Raw genomic sequence first — 17,171 nt, 5'->3', positions numbered from 1 at the left:
GTGGTGGAAAGAGCGACCCACGCAGTTCAACTACAAGGAAAAGGAAAGACTTGGTATCACTGGAATCAGTGTGCAGCAACGGACCCACCTACTTGGACCTTTGAACAGACTCGAACAGAGATGGCTGAGACCCAGTAAAGAGACTTTGAATTAAGAACTTCTACGGATTTTATGAAGGACATTATTGAATTAATGTGATTGTCTATTGGATATTGATATATATATATATAGCTGATAGAATGATGCGAGCCACGACGCTGACACTGACCCTAAGTTGGCACGCGTCCAGATTTGGGTGGGCCAAACTGAATACGAATAGAACGCAGTGAAATTTTACGTGTGCAGCAGAAGAATGATTTATATTGGGAATTAGAGTTAGAAGGCTGATTGCCACAGTGACAGGTTTGATTGCTAAAGTAGAGGATCGTACTAAGTTAGTAGGAATTTGATCCGAATTACTTGCTTTAAAATACGAGGGAGAAGTTTAATTGGTTGGTCTCATTTTCATGAGACCAAAAGGGGGACTTGTTGGACCAAAGGGTTAAGTAATCATGGCAAATATGCCTATGTACTATTCATTATGTATTCATTAATCCATTACTATGTAACAATTTACTATTTACTTCAATTATACTGTTTAAGGGAAATATTAATGCAATTAAGTAACAGCCACAGTATGTAGAAAAGTTGGCTGATTATAGTATGTGTAGAATTTGTTGCCTCCAAATACAAAGAGAGAAAATACTTTCATCCCCAAGGTTACACTGCTAATTGTAAAGCACAAGACCGGAGGGAAAACATCAAAAACACACATGGGAGTAACAGGATATCAGATAGGAGAAGTTAGACAGGATGAGGTTGGAGGAACCATAGGGACAGTGATTTATTCTGAAACAGGCCAGTGACAGGAAGGTAAGTGTATTGCAAGGATAAGCGATAAGAGTACCATGACTGAGAAAGTCAAAGACAAATAAAAATGGATAAACCAATTTAGTAGGAATGATAAGTCGTAAGGATACACGGGAGGTGTTGATTAGAACAGAAGACTATGGCCAGACGAGAACAAAGAAATAATTAGAAATAGCTAGGGTATTAATCGACTTCTGATCAAAACAACAGGATGTTCTGGCCTTGGGATTAAGATAGGAGGTCTACACCATAGATAATTGCAGAGCAGGAAATAAATGCTTGAGATAAATCTTATGCAAGGAGTCTATCAAAGAAAGCCAACTCTTGGTCAATGTAACAATGTTGATCTATATAGACAGAAGAGACTGGACAGTAGGAGTCAGTCTTGGGGAATAGCTCACCAAGCAGGTAACCTATGAACTAACGACTGAACCAGAGCTCTGTTAAGCTTTATTCTTGTACTATGTAATAAACTGATTGTGAAACCGAAAACCTTCTCCTATCACTTCATTCAACGAGCACGCTGGACTCAGACAACACATAGACCAAATTGAGAGTAGGGTAAAGCCAGAGTCCGAGACCTGCAAGTGAGAGAGAGAAGGACGTGCTGCTGGCAGTTTGAATCTTCTCAGATAGATAGAGAGAGCGAGAGCGAGAGCGAGAGCGAGAGCGAGAGCGAGAGCGAGAGCGAGAGCGAGAGCGAGAGCGAGAGCGAGAGCGAGAGCGAGAGCGAGAGCGAGAGCGAGAGCGAGAGCGAGAGCGAGAGAGAGAGAGAGAGAGCGAGAGAGAGAAAAGGCAGTCTTTGACTATGTGTAACAGAGAAAGTGCTAACAAGCCAGGAGAAGCTTGTTTGAACTGAAACAGAAGCTCCAGAGCGGTGGATTGCTGGAAGTCCTATCTGTCTGATGTTTCTCTTGGAGTAAGAGGAACAGAAAGGAACTCTGTGGTAACTTGAAATAAAGAGGTTATCACCTGGAGAACCCTGATGGGGCAAGTTTTATCAGCGAGACATTGAGGTGACTAATGATGGTACCTCCATTGTGGAAATCCTGGAGCAACAAATATCTTTCTCTGCAAACCCTACAAGAATCTTCCTGAGCAGTAAACATTGACCTTTCAAACACCAAAGCCTGGTGGACTTTATACATGTTAAATTCTGTGCACAGAATAAGAATTGCCTGCAACCAGTGAACTTGGAGGAATGAGAAGTGAGATTGGACTGTGAACCAAAGAACTTTTTTTAAATTTACACACACAAACATTGTGGGCTTAGAATTAGAAAGGGGTTAAGTTAGGTTAGTTAAGTTAATAGTGATAAGTTAAAGTTTGATTCTGTTTTCATGTTTAAAAATAATTAAAAACAACTTTTGCTTAAGTAACCATTTGTCATGTTGAATATCTATTGCTGTGGGTTTTGGGGTCCTCTGGGCTCGTAACCATAGTTATGTATAGATTTGCACCATTCTGGATAGAGCAGTAGGCCAAAGAAGAAACATTGCAAGGTGTGTCAACCCAATCAAACTGAATTGTGTTCTGGACATAAGCAGAGGCTGTTGGGATACCACATGACCCAAGAACTTTGAATGCCCTTTATCTCTAGGGGGTATCTTCATTTGATTTCATGGTTCTGAAGCCTGGGTCACCTTGAGAGTTGAAATAAAGTAGCTCTCTCAAGGTAGCAGGAGGGTGTCTGAAGATCCAACAGTTTGTGTGGCATTGAACAGTTTGTGAAGAGATGCCACACTAAGTTGGGATTTCAAAGTCAGGTGTTGACAGATTGAGTGATGTGAGGTGATGCCCAAACCAATAAATCGCAGCCTTATTCACGGACCTCACCGCCTCCTGTGTGGTGGCTAGGAGGCTGTGTGAAAGTTTTGTGTCCAACCTCACCCTGAGCTGACCTTCAAATCCTTCCAACCACTCACAGAAAGGCCCTTGGATCTCCCATTAGGTCTGGGTCAGGTAGGATACAAAGGCTTTACACAGACTTGCAGTTACCACACGAGAGGGCTGAGAGGTCCAAGAATAAGATTGTGATCTTCAGTTTGGTTATTAATTCACATGGCTCAGGATGCCTTTGCGAGCTTGAGAAAGAGTGACTCTCGAACCCCATTCTGAGTTCTACTTGGGTCGAACAATGTTCCAATTCTTGGGTTAAAGGATCCTCCATCTCTTGAGTCAAACATCCTCCACTCATATTCAGTTGAACTTGCTTGGACTCCAACAATGCTTTTGTCATAAAATCCTCCGGTTCAGTACTACCAGTGAAATTTACATGAAAAACCATAGTTAGGGTAACTGGGGAGATGTGTGAAGGAATCAGAAAGACCCAACCCCCTTTTGATGTAATCATTTTGTTGCTAATTTGGACATGGAATATATGCGCAGATGGTGTATTCTTGGCAATTCTGTGTCACAAATTAACCTTTGGGGAGAAGGCAAAAGATTGAAAAGACAAATTCATTGGCTATGATTCAAATGGCAGAGCAAACGATGAGCTGAATGGTCTAATTCTGTCTTATGGGCTCATGCAACTGGTCCCTGTTGCAAACAATTCTGAAAGCGATAGTTTCAGAAGCTGCATCTTTGTAGTGGAGGAGCTGTGCTGCTTCAAAAGGGGTCACAGGCATTTCAATACCCCGCCTTCTCACTTAACTTTCATTCCCCCCCATTACCCGCGCATTATGGCTGGCGGATGTACCATTGACAAGATGCGCTGTGGCAAAGCTGCTTCGAAAGCAACTTCCAAGCCTACAGCCTAAACTGCCAGAAGGGCAAGCTGCCTTGCCAGACAGATGAAAACCGGGACAATGGTCAATGTCTGTCCTTTGCCATCACTGGCCACAATGCTGCAACTCCTGTTCATGCACCTGCACTAGTTGAAGTACAGTTGTTCAGAGTTCATTCGGAATAGATTGAAACTGGCAGTGACTTCCAAATTCCCCAGACAAATCTGAACTCCACCAGCATAGTACAGGTCCTTCAAACCTCAATGATGTGGTGACCCATATATCCCTAGTACTAAACCCACCTTACCCCATAATCCTCCATCCATGTGCCTGTCTAAGAGTCTCTTAAATGCCCCTAACGTTCCAGGCTCCACCACCACTCTCTGTGTAAAAACTTACCCCTGATGTCTCCCCCAAACTTCACCTATGAATGCAAGCCCTCTGGCATTTGCTGTTCCTGCCCTGGGAAACAGGTGCTGGCTGTCCACCCTATTTATGCCTCTCATAATCTTGGAACCTTTATTAAGTCTCCTCTCATCCTTCTACACTCCAAAGAGAAAAGTCCCAGCTCTGCCAACCTTACCTCATAAAAATTGTTTTCCAATCCTGGCAACATCCTGGCAAATCTCCTCTGCTCCCTCTTCATAGCTTCCACATCCTCCCTACAATGAGGTGACCAGAACTGAACACAATATACTAAATGTGGTCTCACCGGAGATTTGTAGCATTGGAACATGACCTCCTATTAATGAAGCCCAGCATCCCATAGGCCTTCTTAATTATGTTATCAACCTGTGCGATGACCTTGAGGGATGTATGGATTTGAAGCCCAAGGTCCTTCGGTTCATCCACACTCTTAAGTAATTGGCCACTAACCCTGTACTCAGCCTTCTGGATTGACCTTCCAAAATGCATCACCTCACACTTATCCAGATTGAAATCCATCTGCCACATTTCTGCCTAATTCTGCAACTCTCTTGTCACCTTCGGCAACCTTCAGCTCCATCCACAACTCCTCCAACCTTCCTGTCATCCATAAACTTATTGGCCCATCCTTCCGCCTCTTCATTGATAAAAAACACTTGGAAGACCCAAGGTCAGTGAGCATCAGAGGTGCAGTCTCTGGAATGAGGTGTTCCCTTATCAGTTGGGCATAAAGGTTTCTATGATGCTAAGTTGAAAATCGAAGTTTGTGTCAGTATCAAACCTTCTACTTGGTATATTGCTGTCATATCAGTCCTGGAACCTGGCTTTGGCATGTTAGGAAGGCTGGTAATTAGCAGGGAAGATGCTTCCACTGATAGATGAGACGAAGTAAGGGGGAACAAACCTTCAGGATTCAGGAAAGTAGATTTAAGACAGAGTTAATGAATAATAAGGAGTGAACCTGCGGAATTCTTGGCTCAGTGAACCAGCCCAATTGTATTTAAGACATAGGTCAAAAGATTTTTGAATAGTTGGGGAAGTAAGGTTATGAGGAGCATGTGGGTAAGTGGAGATGAGTCCAAGGCCAGATCAGCCATGATCTCATTAAATGGCCAGAGCAGACTCAATGGGCCCAATTTTCTACTCTTCAGTTTTTATTTGATGGATAGAATTTGCTCTTCAATCCAACATAAATTAAAAGAGGTCATCACCAATAGAAGCAAAGTACATAAACTTGACAAACTCATCACGGGTGCATGAGGCAACATCAGTGCAGTTGTCAACGTAACAGAGGAAGAGTTGAGGGGCCTGGTCTACGTCGGCTTGCAGCATAGACTGCTCCATGCAGCCAACAAAAAGGCCGGTATGGCTGGGACCCATGTGGGTATGCACGGCTACCCCTTTGACTTGGAGAAAGTGGGATGAGCCAAAGGAGAAGTTACTGAGGGTGAGAACAAGTTCTGCCTAGTGGAGGAGGGGGGGGGTAGCGAAGGACTGGTTGGGTTCGTTGTCGAGAAAGAAATGAAGGGCTTTGAGACTTTAATTAAAGAATTTAAACAGGAGCCTGTTGACTGCACCTCCACAGGAATGAAGCATACACTCAGGTGGTCTGAGAGTTTGGAGTGAACCGTCCCCATGGCAATGATTAAAAGGCACAATTATGTTTTGAAATAATGTTGCCAGTTGTTATATTATTACAGTTAACTTTCAATCTTTCCTCTATTTTAAGGACCTGGCTGGTGGAATTGAGTTTAAAAGCACACAGAGCAGTAATTCCCTCAAGATGGCCATTTTGGCACAAGCTACCACCACTTTGGACAGGCTCAGTTACAGGAGGGAAGTTTAATTGCAAAGTTACGGGATAAACTGGGCCATTCATCCACAGGGATCCCTGAGGATTGAGGACAGTGGTACCCATCCTCTATGTTGAACATTTTTGGTGGCTTTAAATGTAATTGAGGAGCTGAACAGATCTCATTAAAAACAAGAATGAAATAAGCGATTGGCTCTGAACAAGCATTATTTTATCTTGGCAGCATTTAGACTTGATATAAAGAAATTTGCTATAGTCATGCAAATAGTTACTACTCTTGCTTACGAGGAATTTACCAAAGAAAGGAAGAGTTTGTATTTATGCAGTCACACCCTCAGTTGTTCCCAATGAACAATGGTCTTCTAAATGGTAGTCACTTTATTCCACTGTAGGGTTCAACAAAGAATTATGTGGTAATGGATAGCAATCCGGAGCGTAGAAGAATGAGGGGATATTTGATGAAGGTAGACAAAATTATGAGCGTGAATGCAACTAGGCTTTTTTTTCCACTGAGGTTAGGTGATATACAAACCAGAGGATAGGGGTTAAGGGTGAAAGGGGAAAAGTTCAGGGGGAACATTTGGGGGAACGCAGAGTGTGGAACGGTGAAATGGTGAATGGGGGCTCAATTTTAACATGTAAGAAAAATTTGGAGCGGTACATGGATGAGAGAGGTATGGACCAGGTGCAGGTCAGTGGGACTAAGCAAAGACTAGAAAGGCCTGTTTCCATGGTTCTAATCTACTTTATTGACGTGCCTCCAGAAGGAGGCAACAGGAAACGGATTGACTTTGAAAATAGTATCACGTGATGATGACTCTCTTCCAAGATGGTGGACAAGATCTCACTCAAGACTGCCAACAGTGCAGCATCCTTGGAACACCAGGGGTGTTCTTCAGAAGGAATATTCACTGGATGAGAATTAAATCCATGAACTTTCAACTGAGCGCTTACATGAAAAATTATTACTGCCTCTTCCTCTCAAAACTGCTCCAAATCTCTTGCTTTCCAGAATCTTACACCATTGATTGCTTAAATTCCTTTTTGTTAGCATTTTGGTCCAAATTCAATCAGCCATAATATTGTCGATGAACATAATTTAAATTGAGATGCACATGGCACAGCAAAAGGCCCTTTGGCCCACAAGCCCATGCCACCCAAATACACCAATTAACCCACAAACCCCCCCCCATGTGTTTTACATGGGGGTGGGAGGAAACTGGCGCACCCCAAGGAATCTCACTCAGACACGGGGAGAACGTACAACTCTTTACAGACTGCAGTGGATTCCAACCCAGGTAAGTGGTGCAGTAACAAAAACACTGGCCGTGCCACCCTAATTTCTCCTGTAGTTCATTGGCTTCATTTTTAAAAGTGTGACCCAGAATTTGAATCATCATCACGATTTGTCTGAGGGTCTGTTTTTGGCCTAACTGGACACAAGGTGGTATCGAACAAATGGCTTTTGGAAAAAGTAAGTTGATATCAAAGCTATCACCACTTTGGACAGGTTCAGTTACAGGAGGGAAGTTTAATTGCAAAGTTACGGGATAAACTGTTTCTTTCGCCAACTTCACTAAACATTGAGCCCAGAAGGGGAAAGAAAACCACACTCAATCAGCTGCACATAGGTGGCCTTGTCAAATCTGGAAACAAGAGCCAAGCAGTCATACAAACATTCTTTGGCTTGGCTTCGCGGACGAAGATTTATGGAGGGGGTAAAAAGTCCACGTCAGCTGCAGGCTCGTTTGTGGCTGACAAGTCCGATGCGGGACAGGCAGACACGATTGCAGCGGTTGCAGGGGAAAATTGGTTGGTCGGGGTTGGGTGTTGGGTTTTTCCTCCTTTGCCTTTTGTCAGTGAGGTGGGCTCTGCGGTCTTCTTCAAAGGAGGTTGCTGCCCGCCAAACTGTGAGGCGCCAAGATGCACGGTTTGAGGCGTTATCAGCCCACTGGCGGTGGTCAATGTGGCAGGCACCAAGAGATTTCTTTAGGCAATCCTTGTACCTTTTCTTTGGTGCACCTCTGTCACGGTGGCCATTGGAGAGCTCGCCATATAACACGCCATATACAATCATACAGCATGGATAAAAGCCCATCAGCCCAATTCATTTATGCTGACCAAGGTGTTGCCCTGATGTTACGAGCCCAGAGGACCCCAAAACCCAGCAGTAATAGATATTCACCAAGACAAACTTAATCAAAAGTTATCTTTAAACATGAAAATAGAATCAAACTTTAACTTATGACTACCTTACTTAATCTAACTTAATCCCCTTCTAATTCTAAGCATACGTGTATGTAACGTGTGTGTAAGTTCAGAAAAGTTCTTTGGTTCACAGTCTAATCTCAATTCTCACTCCTCCAAGTTCACTGGTTGCAGGCAGTTCTTATACTGTGCACAGAATTTAGCAGGTATAAAGTTCACCAGGCTTTAGTGCTCGAAAGGTAAATGGTTACCACTCAGGAAGGTTCTTGTTGGTTTTCAGAGAGAGATGTGTTGTTCCAGGACATCCACAACTGATGTACTTCCAACAGTCACCTCAGTGTCTTGCTGACAAAACCTGCTCCCTTCAGGGTTCTCCAGATGATAACCACTTTCTTTCAGGTCACCACAGATTTCCTTTTTGTTCTCTTATTCCAAGTGAAACATTAGACAGCCAGTCCTCTCCTCTTGCATGAAGCACAAGGGCTTTGACTAGGCCATCTTCCAAATGGGCTTGTCCTGTTCCAATCCCAACTACTCATGCTGGCTGTAACACTGTCAAGTGATCTCCCTTTCTCTCTCTCTTGCGTGCGCACACACACACACACACACACACACACACACACACACACACACACACACACACACACACACACACACACACACACACACACACACACAGACAGAAAGCCTATTTGACTCTCTCTGCTTACAAAAGCACATGACCCTCTTACAACAACAAGTTCTCCTTCCAGACAGCAGTGGCTCCAGCATTCTCTTTCATCTGTTGCCTTTGGTAAACAACAATCCATTAATGAAGTTTATTGCGTACTCTTCTAAGCTCTTGCAAAAAGTATGAGGCCACGATATGTCTAGCATTGGGCAGAGCTCCAGTATTTCAAATAAGATCTGTTTTAAAGTGTTTGTATGTAACCTACTCTAACAAAACTTTACCAATTTATCTCCAAAAAAACATATCTATATATTCTATATACTCTGTCACACTGAGCTTGTTACATTTGCCTGTGTTTGGCTCATATCCCTCCAAATCTCTTCCATCCAGGTACCATTGTAATTGTACCCACCTTAACCATTATTTCTAGCACCTTGTTCATTACCATTAGTGCAATGCCTTTACAGTGCCAGAGATCTGGACCAGGGTTCGAATCCCGCACTGTCTGTAAGGAGTTTGTACGTTCTCCCTGTGTCCATGTGGGTTTTCGCCTGGGAGCTCCAGTTTCCTCCCACCATTCAAAACGTACCGGGAGGTGTTGGTTGATTGGGTGTAAAATTGGGCGGCACGGATTGATGGGCCAAAATGGCCTGTTACTGTGCTGTATGCCTAAATTTAAATTTTAAGTTTTTTTTTATAAATTTGATCCACCAGCCTCTACACAAAATAATCACCTCTCAGTTCCTTTTAAATCTTTCCCTCTCACAAAATTATGCTTCGGGTTTTAGACTCCCCTACCCTGGAAACAGATGATAACCTTCCAACTTATCTATGTCCTCGTGAATTTATAAACCTCTAAAAGGTCATCCCTTCAGCCCCCTTCACTCCAAACAATAGGTGTCCCAATCTATGCAGTCTCTCCTTATAGCACATGCCTTCCTGTCTTATTAATCTTTCCCGCACTCTCCCTAGCTAAATCACATCCTTCTTGAGTTTTGCAACCAGAAATGCACAAAATAATCCTGGTTCAACCTCACCAATGTCTAGTAACATGGTGCCATGATTCTTGCCCTCAATGTCCCAACCACAGAAGGCAAGCACACCTGTGCTACCACTTTCATGGACCTAGGCACTGGTATCCATAAGTCTCTTGTTTCCCAGGGTCCTGTTAGCATTAGAAATCTTTGTTTATATTAAAAAGTCGTAGGGGAACTGCTCTCTGATCAATCTGCTGACTGTGCCAGGCCTGATTATAAGAAGGACTGCACCTATAGTCTTCTTGTTTATTCTTAAACCACCAAATCTTGCTACATCTTTGGTTCCATCTCACCTGCGATCTATCCAAGGTAACCTTGGTACCACACCTGACTAATGAAAAATCAGGAGGTTATACCCAACTCAAAAATAACCAGTAAAAACACAAAGATGGAGGAACTCAAGAGCTCGAAGTGTACTTCATATAGCAAAGATTAAGATAGATAATCAACGTTTCAGTCTTGAACCTTTCATCAGGGTTATGAACCTTAGCTTGATGAAGGACTCAAACCTGAAACTTTAGTTGTCCATCTTCACCTTTGCGAGATGAAGGACACTGTTCGACCTGCTGAGTTTTCCCATCATTGTGTTTCTACTTCAATCATGGTGTCTGCAGGCTGTTGTGTTTTACTCAGAAATAACCAGGCCTTGGCAGCGCATGATAAACTCACAGAAATCGAAAACCTTGGTGAAGAGGAGAGCAACAAATCGACAATCCCACGGTTCATATCTGGGAAGTTGGTGGAGGGGGGAGTTGTGGCAGGATCTTAGAGATGACCATTCCCAAGAAAGTCGAGTCTCCCTGCTGTGTGTCACATCCCCAGAGTCGTGCTTAGAGAAGCATTTGGATGCTTGTTCCCGAGAAGTTATCCTTTCCTTTTGAGGCTGTTTTCATCCAAAGATGAGTTCGAGCAAGTCAAAGCAATGCGAATCCTGGGTAACCTTCTGGAGATTGTGTTGTGTGTGGTATGGCAAACATCATGCTGGCAAGGGTCAGGACAGCCTCGCTGGAGATAATCAGCAGTCTTACAGGGAGGGGGAAGGCCTTGGTGACCTTGGCAAGCAGCGTTTCGAAAGGCTTCTAAGAAACAAGATAGGGAAGAGGCCAAGCTGTCTCAGAGGATACATTACATTGTCGGCAGCCGATTGCAAAGCAGCAGGATTGTGTCTTCCAATTAATGTGCTGGGATAATATTATGGGAAATAGGTACCACAACAAAAAAAGCACAGGCTGTACTGAAATGGAAGAACTGCATTCTCTGAGAGAGGAATAACGAACCTATCCAAAAAAAGGTCATCCAAAAATATTCACCACCTGGAAGCAAGCAGAGTGATGACTGGTTGAAGGATCTGTTGAAATATGGACAGATATTGGAGACGACTGGTGGAAACAAGGTATCGGAACCGGGATTCGAGAGGGTGCTGAGAGCGAGAAGGGCCCCTGAAGGGCCGGGGGTGGGGGGGGGGGGGAGTGCTGAAGGCTTCTTGATCATGTCGGAGGTTTGGATCTGGAGCTCGGGTGGCCGATGGTTTGAACAGGAGTCTGTGCAGCTGCAGGAGGGCTGGAGAAGAATCCACAGACACTCGGTGACTCTGAAGGGAATCTCTTTTGCTTCTCTCTCTCTTATTGCTAGGGGCATGGGGCAATGTTCACGGAAATGCTTTCTTTGCCTCACAGATAAAAGTTCATGTCTATTACATTTTGATGTATTATTACATGACAATAATATGAACCTTGATATTGAAAGAAAAACAGAAATTGCTGAAAACAGCTGATCAGGCAGCATCAGGTTGAAGACACTTTAACTGAACTATGAAAGCAAGAAAACAAGTGAATGTTTACTTTCAATCCCAAATCTGGCGAAGGGCCCTGACCTTACCTCTTCGCTCTTCCCATAGATGCTGCCTGAACAGAGTTAAACAAGAAAATGTGCCAATGCTGGGCTCCAGAGCAATACACAAAAGTGTTCGGGACACGCAGCATCCATAGGAAGCCTTTAACTTCCTCATCGTGACCTGCTGAGTTCCTCCAGCAAGCTTGTGATCCTCCCTCCCTCCCCACTCTTCCCCTCCTTCCCCCTCTTTATTCCCTCCTCATCTCTCCCTCCCTCTCTCCCACTCCCCCTCCTCCCTTCCCTCCCTCTCCCCTCCCTTTCTTTCCCTCTCTCCCACCTCCCCTCTGTCTCCCCCTCTCTCCCATCCCCATCTTCCCCTCACTCTCCCACTCTCTCTCTATTCTGTTTTATAGGGAGTTATCCACTTCAAGTTCACACTGGGAAAGAGAGAAAACAATCTAGGTTGAAGTGGAGGCACTGGGAGATGGATGGATAAACACAAAGAGAATACAGTGAAACCACTGTTATCTGGAATTCAAATGCCTAACAAATACACCTGCATTAAGAATAAACTTTAAAAATACTACACTGTACTTTCATAGAACAAACTTCACTGTTTAAACTTTTTATTATTAATGCAAGTGTATTTGTAAGGCATTGCAAGTAAGTCTCAAGCAACCGTAAAATTTGCTTATCCGGCATATACTAACAATCTTGAGCCCCTTTCACACTTGCATCCCAGTAAATCAGCCGTTCAGTGTCCCGAGATAGGAATGGGGGTTTGGCTGTGGGAAAGCTGGAGGAGAATCCATGGACTCTCAGTGAATCTTGGGGGTGGGGTCTTCTCTTTCTCTGACTGTAATGGTCACCGGGCATTTTCTGCTGATGGTGAATCTTTGCCTTGCAGTACACTCAGGAAATTTTGTGCATTATTACATTTTCTATTTTATTAGGTGACAATAAAAGAACTTTGAATCTTGAATGTCTTTGGCAGGTGAGAAGAAACTGGAACGCCTGCAGGAAACCCACGCAGCTACAGGGGAAACTCCACAGGGACAGCACCGAAAGGCAGTCTAATTCCCCTTCTAGCATAAGGTCACTATTCTGTGGCTCACAACTCATCAAGTGCACGTCCAGACACTTTTAAAATATGACTGGTGTCTTTGCAAATTGAATTTAATGTTTCTGTCACTCTCAGTGTGAAAGTTTTTTCTCATCTCCCTCTAATTCTTCCACCAACGGTATAAATCTCACACGTTTTTTAACCGATGTGAAGAAAAAAGGCTCTTTCATTTTAATTTGTTTATAAGCCAACCTCCCATTATTTTATAAACCAAAATTCAGCCTATCCTTTGCCTTTATTCCAAAGAAAACAACCCTCCCTTATCCAATTTTTCCTGTGAGCTGTAGTTAATCTTCTACGTACTTCTCCCAGTGCAATCACTTACTGTATATCCTGCAATTTGACCAGAATTGTCAACACTTCACAAGATGTGAACTGTCCTGTGAAGACCTCTGGTCTTGTGTTTAATGCCTTTGTAGAACGGTTGAATGTGAGGCAACCTTTTATTTTCTACCCACATACCATCTTAAGGGGTGACTTACGGTGGTGTGTGAGTGGAAAATAGAAGGTCGAGAACCACTGGTGTCGACAAACAAAGTTAGTGAGATCGGGAGAAGAGGGGAAGAGCAAAAGGACATTGTGATGCCTTGAATCAAGAGCTTTACCAGGGTAAATTAGAAGGTTTTGTCTAATGGGTCAGATTAGGATTGGTTAATAAAGATTAGGAGAAATCATTTCACTTTGCAGGAATGCCTGACCTGACAGCATGACATTTGAAGGAAGATCAAACCTGAAATTTCAAAAAGGAATTGGGCACATATTAAATCAAAACAATTTCCATTGGAATGGGGTGAGAATGGGATAGTGGGATTACCTGGGGCACATCTGTTGTGAGGAAATATAAGGAAAAATGAAATTATTTGGCCAGCTTCTGTGGTGAGTTAAGAGATGGGTAGGAGAGGGCATGGAAGTGGAATTGTTTTTTGTTGAAAAAATTAGTCATACACAATGGGCTGAATGGCCTCTTGTTTACTCTGGATCATCTTCTGATTGCAAGATGTGCATTTTGGAAAGACAAACCGAGAAAGGACAAACACGGTGAATGGTCGGGCACGGAGGAGTGTGGTGGAACAGAGGGATCTGGGAATACAGATACATAATTCTTGAAAGTGGCATCACAGGTGGACAGGGCTGTAAAGAGAGCTTTTGGCATATTGGCCTTCATAAATCAAAGTATTGAGTACAGGAGTCAGGATGGTATGGTATAGTTGTATTATATAACCATATTGACCACCGCCAGTGGGCTGATAACGCCTCAAACCGTGCATCTTGGCGCCTCACAGTTTGGCGGGCAGCAACCTCCTTTGAAGAAGACCGCAGAGCCCACCTCACTGACAAAAGGCAAAGGAGGAAAAACCCAACACCCAACCCCAACCAACCAATTTTCCCCTGCAACCGCTGCAACCGTGTCTGCCTGTCCCGCATCGGACTTGTCAGCCATAAACGAGCCTGCAGCTGACGTGGACTTTTTACCCCCTCCATAAATCTTCGTCCGCGAAGCCAAGCCAAAGAATAACCATATAACAATTACAGTACAGAAACAGGCCATATCGGCCCTTATTGTCCACACTGATCTAAATGAAACTCCACTAGTTCCACCTACCTGCTCCCTATCCATAACCCTCCAACCCCATCACATCCATGTACTCATCCAATCTCCCCTTAAATGACAGAATTGACACTGCTACAACTACCTCTTCCAGAAGGACATTCCACTGAGCAAATTGGTGACATTGGTGAGACCAAATTTGGAATATTGTGTGCAATTTTAGTCACCTAACTACAGGAAAGTTATTAATAAGATAGAAAGAGTGCAGAGAAGATTTACTAGGATGTTGTCCAGAGTTCAGGAAATGAGTTACAGGGAAAGGTTACACAGGTTTGGACTTTATTCCCTGAAGCGTAGAAGAATGAGGGGAGATTTGATAGAGGTATACAAAATTATAAGGGGTACAGACAGAGTAAATGCAAGTAGGCTTTGTACACTGAGTACAGGTGAGATACAAACCAGAGGGCATAGGTTAAGGGTGAAAGAGGAAAAGTTTAGGGGGAACTTCTTCACACAGAGAGTGGTGGGAGTATGGGTGGAGCTGCTAGCTGAATACTGGCACAATTTTAACATTTAAGAAAATTGTGGACAGGCACATGGATGGTGAGGGTTTGGAGGATTTTGGATGGTGCAGGTCAAAGGAACTAGGTCACCACAGAATAGAAGGGCCAAAGGGCCTGTTTTCTATGGTGGAGAATAAATAAAAGTTAGCATTGTATTCAACATTTTGAAATGCAATGGAACAACGCAAGCTGTGAAGTAGGAAAATATGCAGTCTGCTCCAAACTGTGTCAAGCAGTAAATAAAAGAGTAGTTAATGTACAATCAACTTTGCACACCAATACAATGGAGACTTTTTAAATTAGCGTCATATCCAAGTAGGAAGCCTGTTTAGAGCATGGGTGTGAATTACTGAGCCTTTTCAATGCAATTTATTCGAGAACAAAGCTGCAAGAGACTATAGGTATCAGGTTTTTGTGACTACTGAGCTCAGCTCGGCTTTGAAATTCAATGAAATGGAGGAATAAAATCAGGGGTCAGAAAAATGCACATTTCTTAAGACCTGTATCTCCAAAGTGCAGTGATTGAATGGTTAAAGAAAGTAGTAAAACCCTGGGCCCAGCCACACATTATGGACTTTAGGAGGACCAGGAATGACCACCCTCCACTATACATCAACAACCTTGTTGTGGAGAGAGCGGAGAGCACCAAGTTCCTTGGAGTTCATTTAACTAGTGACCTATCGTGGACACACAACATCTCCTCACTTGCCTGGGAGGTGCAACAGCGAATGCAAGTCTGAAGTGGGCAAGGCTACCGACCACCATCGTGCATGCCAACCTTCAACAGGAGCTCTATCGAGGATGTCCTGGCCAGCTACATCGCAGTGTGGTACAATTGCGGCAGAGAAAAATATCAGAGGTCAATCCACAGGACAATAAAGTGTGGCAGAGAGGATCGCTAGAGTCTCAATCCCCCTCCATTTGATGTAATCTCCCAGGATCGTTGTCTGAAGAGAGCGCACAAAATCATTGAGTATCCCTTCCACCACACTCAGGGCAAGAGATACAGGAGTATCAGAGCCAGCACCACCAGGCTGAGGAACAGCTTCTTCCCATGGGCGGTGAGAATGATGAACGACCAAAGGAACTGCTCACATTAACCGTTCGAGACTCTCATGTTGACAACACAATATTTATTTATTTATTTTAATATATAAATCCTTGTCCTGTGTACGTCTTGTTTGTCTGTATGTGTGTTATGTCTGAACATGTGCCTGTGTCTTTTGCTCTGAGGACCAAAGAACACTGTTTCATCGGGTTGTACTTGTGCAATCAGGTGACAATAATTTTGACTTGAATCTCTAGCTCACATTCTGGACCAATGACTGGACCAGATACCGGATGAACACTTGGATGTCAGATTGGAAGTTTATTGTAAAGGAAGTTTCTGAAATGTCTATTTTCTGACCATTGCTACTGATTTTTGCTAGAATCTATCACTGAAGCAAACATTTACATCACCGGCAATGTGATAACCACAATGGAAAGTATGCGAGTATAGTTAAACATCAAACCAATTACGCGAGGTTGATACTATTGTATATGATGTGAAATGATTGAATGGGACGGGACCAGCATCAAGAAACAAGTGGATTAACGATGCTGATTTCCACAGAGTTTATGAATACCTCCAATCCAATCTTCAAATGCAACATTACAACAGGCAGGGAAACGTGGCTATTTGTAATTACTGCTCTTATCCATAGCAATATGTTAACTTCAATACATTTCACATAGAACCATAGAACATTACAGCACAGAAAACAGGCCTTTTGGTTCTTCTCGTCATTACCAAACTATTATACTGCCTAGACCCACTGACTTGCACTCAGTCCCTAGCCCTCCATACCCCTCCCATCCATGTATCTGTTCAAATGGCTCTTCACTGTTAAAAATGAGCCTGCATTCACCACTTCAGATGGCAGCTTGTTCCACACTCTCACTACTTTCTGTGCGAATGAACCTTTTAAAAAAAGTATGAGTTTGGAAGTTTTTTTTCCCTCAACGAATGATTTTATTCCCTCGTTATTATCGTGTTACATTGTAACTCAGAAATGAAAGCAATGGGATGGAACTAGCCAGTAGTTTATGGTTGCAGACTTCTGTTATTTTTCAGTGAGTTCCTGTAGGGGGTTGGACTAAGGCGCAAGACATTCGCAGACTTCATAACAACATTTTTAACAGACACAGAGGCACCTAACAGCAAGCTGTAAATCTAATTAATGCTCTCAACTAAAGACTGTAACAAGGGATTGTTTACCTAGAGAGAAGGCATCTGTTCAAAGAGAAGACCATATGTTTATGGCTCATG

At 43.3% G+C, this 17,171-nt stretch overlaps 1 protein-coding gene and 1 long non-coding RNA gene across 11 annotated transcripts in view; one reads left to right on the top strand and one right to left on the bottom strand.

Moving 5' to 3' along the window:
- LOC138754606 (alkaline phosphatase-like) overlaps positions 1-17,171 on the bottom strand; it is a 114,967-nt gene that overhangs the window by 72,903 nt on the left and 24,893 nt on the right. Inside the window, exon 1 of one of the 10 annotated variants that reach the window (XM_069919107.1) lies at positions 10,462-10,791. The exons of the other annotated variants lie outside the window; for them this stretch is intronic. The gene's annotated coding sequence lies outside the window, so the exon portion shown is untranslated. Of the gene's footprint in view, positions 1-10,461; positions 10,792-17,171 lie in introns of those variants that run through there. 10 annotated transcript variants of the gene reach the window in all.
- LOC138754608 (uncharacterized) lies at positions 10,879-12,816 on the top strand. The gene is made up of 2 exons (XR_011351853.1): positions 10,879-11,185; positions 12,620-12,816. It is a non-coding gene; the product is annotated as an uncharacterized lncRNA (long non-coding RNA).

The sequence above is a fragment of the Narcine bancroftii genome, chromosome 2, assembly GCF_036971445.1.
Source record: "Narcine bancroftii isolate sNarBan1 chromosome 2, sNarBan1.hap1, whole genome shotgun sequence".
NCBI lineage: Eukaryota > Metazoa > Chordata > Chondrichthyes > Torpediniformes > Narcinidae > Narcine > Narcine bancroftii.
Note: the sequence above shows the minus strand (reverse complement) of the source record. Positions and strands in the feature narration are given on the sequence as shown.